Source organism: Asterias rubens, chromosome 22 (genome assembly GCF_902459465.1).
Source record: "Asterias rubens chromosome 22, eAstRub1.3, whole genome shotgun sequence".
NCBI classification, from domain to species: Eukaryota; Metazoa; Echinodermata; class Asteroidea; order Forcipulatida; family Asteriidae; genus Asterias; species Asterias rubens.
The window spans coordinates 7860469-7864430 of record NC_047083.1 but is presented as its reverse complement, the minus strand read 5'-3'; the positions used below and the strand labels follow the sequence as shown (position 1 = coordinate 7864430).

Below are 3962 nucleotides of genomic sequence, written 5' to 3'. Positions count from 1 at the left end.
CAATCTATTAGCCTGCCAGCGAAACACAACCAAAGGACTCGACAGGAATTGAAAATTTATACTGAAATTTACAGATTTTAACAAAAAGGGCATTCATGATTGGGAACAAAAAGAAAAGTTGCTCCGCCTTTAAACGGCCTTTTAAAACTTTGCAGGGTCGTTTGCCTTCTGCTCGGTCATTTAACGCAGGGCCACGACCCTGTCGATTTCAAAACGGTCAATTATGACCGTGTTAATTACTCGTAATAATAATCAATACTCACTCGGTGTTAGTCCAGTGGGAACTGTGACACAGGATAGCCACTAGCAGAGTAGAGTTTGCCTGTAAATGCCACATCTACCCTGATCTCCTTGCTTGTTAGCTAATGAAGTCGAGACTCGATGAGGCAAAACAGCACATGCTTGACTTGAACCTGGTCGTAGTTCACTTGACCTGTATCAGTGATAAAAATCACGGACATATTACTCGGGTGGGATTACGACCCACGCACGACCCTTGTAATTCTAGAGCAGTGTCTTACCAACTAGACCACCGAGATTGAAGGGTAGCTAGAGGCACTTTGAATCCTATGATTTAAAAGAACACGTTGCCTTAGATCGGCCGAGTTGGTCTTTGAAAAGCGTTCTTTACCGTTTGTTATAAAATGCATATGGTTGGAAAGATGTTGCAAAAGTAGAATACAATGATCCGCACAAACATGCCTTGAAATTGCACGGTTTTACTATTACCTCGTCGACTAACACGGTGGGCCATTTATGGGAGTCAAATTTTTGACTCCCATGAATGGCCGACCCTGTTAGTTCGCACAGTTAAAGGAAAAACCACGCAATTTCGAGGCAAACTTGTGTGGTTCATTGTATACTACTTTTAAAACACCTTTCCAACCATATGAATTTTATAAAAAAGGGTTACAAACGCTTTTCATAGACCAACTCGTGCAATCCAAGGCAAAATGTTCCTTTAAGCAACGGGAACTGCAGCGATTTAATAGATGTATTTTAGCAATGTATACTTTCCCAGGTTTTGTGAAAAAAATCACAGGCATATTACTCATGTGGGATTCGAACCCACGACCTTTGCAATTCTAGAGCAGTGTCTTACCAACTTTTTTTGTGATTGATTCAGCTTAGTAGCGCATATTTGTTGCACAGGCTGTTTACTCCCGAGGGAGCCGAGATGGTTTAAGGAACTAATTAAATAGCCAAGTGACAAGGGATTTCAATGTTGGAAGGGCTACAGGTGTGTAAAGTGCAATATCAAAAACGATTAATATTATTATTATGCGAGTGAAAAATTTGAAACCTTGGAAGAAAAGTACATGATTAATACCATTTTCTGAAAGTGACTACAACACTTCAGCGTTGGGTAACTACTCAGCCGTCAACCACTGAGTTTCAGCCATAATAAACGACCTGGGCATGATGTTGCTGATCTCTGATCACCATCGGCAAGATAAACCTTGATGTCATCTTAAGCAGATTACTTTGCTGATGTGAAGTTTTCTCGATAGCGTGATAGAGCCGAGGATTCTATAAAATTCCATAAAAGAAGAAGAAACCCAGTTAAGAAAAAAGTTTCAAATTAAACTTTGTGAATGGCTACTCGGATAGCTAAGTTTCAAATCAACAACGGTCAGGCCTGGAATTAAGCCCGGTCCAAACTACCTGCAAATGCGATGCGATTTGACGGGAATTCGACCTCACAACCCTCCCTTCGCAGCGATATCCGCAAGTGAGAAGAGCACAGTTGATGAGCTGCGAATTATTCATTGCGAATTTGTGACGCCAACATTCGCTTCGCATTCGCAGAGAGTAAGAACTAGGCTTTACAGTAAGGGTCTCCCATTAACTAAAAGAGTATCCCTTTAAAGTGCCCTTTGCAAAATGAAAATAAACTTGCCCTTTCAAAACGTTCAAAAAAGAAATTCCAAGGCTGAATTCTTTCCAATTAGACAGCAGTTGAGTGAGTCGCTCTTTTTAATCATGGAACAATCTTTTCTTTCTACATTTAGGAATTTTAGCGCCTCTAGGAAAAACTACACAACGTGCATGACCAATAGTAGCAGTATGAACAAAAATATTTATTTATTGTGTATTTTAAGATTTGTTCTTAATTCTTTTTATTTTGTTGAGTTAGATGAATGCTTTCTTTTTCTGTGGGTTAGTTGTTAGTGCATCATTGGGTATATGAGGCAATCGATTGAAGTGGAAAAATTTGAAGAACTATTTTTTAGAGTTTTGGGGTTTTTTTTCAAATTGCCATTGTGCCCTTCGCAATTCTTATGATCGCCTTGATGCCCTTCGAAAGTTTTGAAAATGGCATTGGTGCCCTTAATTTTTACAAAGAGTCAAGGCAAAACTGCCTTGCCCCTTAAAAGCTTGTGTACTTTACGTAGTTCACGAAAAGTACCCAAGCTTATTCACATAAAACAGCCGTTGATTTGTATTTGCGCCCTCACGGGCCCACAGCTCAGCAGGCCGATGACGTCATATTCCAAGATGACTGCGCCGTGCACGAATCGATGAAATTAGAGTCGGCGAAAGGTAGCAAAGTTATCGTTAACATTTTCCTTTTAAAATTTCATTTGTTTCACTTTTCAATACACACAAAGCAAGCTAAGAGTTAGGTGAACACGCTCATCTGGTTTATACTGCCGGGTGGCTCTTAGATAAGGCGCCAGAATTTTTTTATTTTTTAGCTCCATGGGGAAATGGGGTGGACGTGTGGCTAAGGATTCAGCTATCCTTGGCCACACAAGTGGGGCTATGCTAACCTGTGAAATAAGCTACGTCTTTTTTAAGCAAATATTCTGCTACACTAACACACTACACTACAGTAAGTAAGAACGCAAATTTGCTTACCGTTATAATAAAGCAGCGCTATGAAATTGGGCACAGGCGTTTGAACATGTTCGAACAGTATTTAACAGATGCAATGCAGATGTTTAAATAAAACAAAAGAAAAAACATAAGCCACAAAAAATATCACCAAACAAAAACTGCTTTCCTGTAAAAAAAAAATGTGCTTACATTACAATACTTATTTTTAAATCAAGACAGAAGATGGATTTTTAATTTTAAAGACTTTGTGGTGGGTCCAATTTACGAACATTACATGACAATGACATGGACTTCGAATGGGCTACTAGCATGGACTTCGCCACAATAATGCAATGAGATTGAACATATTTTTCGGGGGCAAAAAAACACATGGACTTTTCCAAATACAATACACACGGGAGTCAGAATGCACAACAAGCAGATATGTCATTCCGTTTAAATTTAACGCCCCTAACTAAAGGCCTAACTAAAATCGGGGAAAAATATACCTTTCTGGTATAAAAACATTATTGTATTATCAACCAAAGTGAAGTATACATTCCAAACCCATTATTTACCTGTCAAGAGATCGTTGACAATATATCAAATAAGAAACATTGAGGGTTTTTCTCTGTTTGCCAAGTGTAACGTCTTGACAGTCCAGCTGCACTCGCTGAAAAGAACGACACCCCAAGTGTGTGAAACGAAAAAGCGAGAGCTATACACGCTAGTCTTGGTTACAAGACCTTCGAGTTCAGCGCACCGTATCATCACCCAATAGCTTTTTAGTATCTTCTCGCTATGGGCAGCGACCTTGACGTCTTGGCCCAAGACTACGTGTGATGATGCGTGCATGCAGTGATAGCAGAACCCGTATGTTTTTACCCCAGCATTGTAAAGGCAAGATTAGCATACTGCCCTTTCATTGGCTTAGAGGCTACTTTGCATAATGCATCGTCTTCAAGCAACCTCACGTGACTCAAAACTTTACTACACAACACATTGTGTGTATGGAGCGCTCCGAAACTATTAAATTCTAAAAATTCAAAAGGTTCAATAACTAGCTCCATTTGACTGTTTTATTAAGCCAATTTTATTGATATTATTTTATTTCTCTCCACTAAAGTTACACACAAAGAGAA

The 3962-nt window shown here is 39.3% G+C and overlaps 1 long non-coding RNA gene across 1 annotated transcript; it reads right to left on the bottom strand.

The window, feature by feature from the left end:
* Positions 1-271: 271 nt before the first annotated feature.
* On the bottom strand, positions 272-3484 carry LOC117305335. Its single transcript, XR_004520666.1, has 3 exons — positions 3399-3484; positions 1331-1530; positions 272-433 (listed from the first exon to the last, which is right to left on the bottom strand). It is a non-coding gene; the product is annotated as an uncharacterized LOC117305335 (long non-coding RNA).
* Positions 3485-3962: the final 478 nt, after the last annotated feature.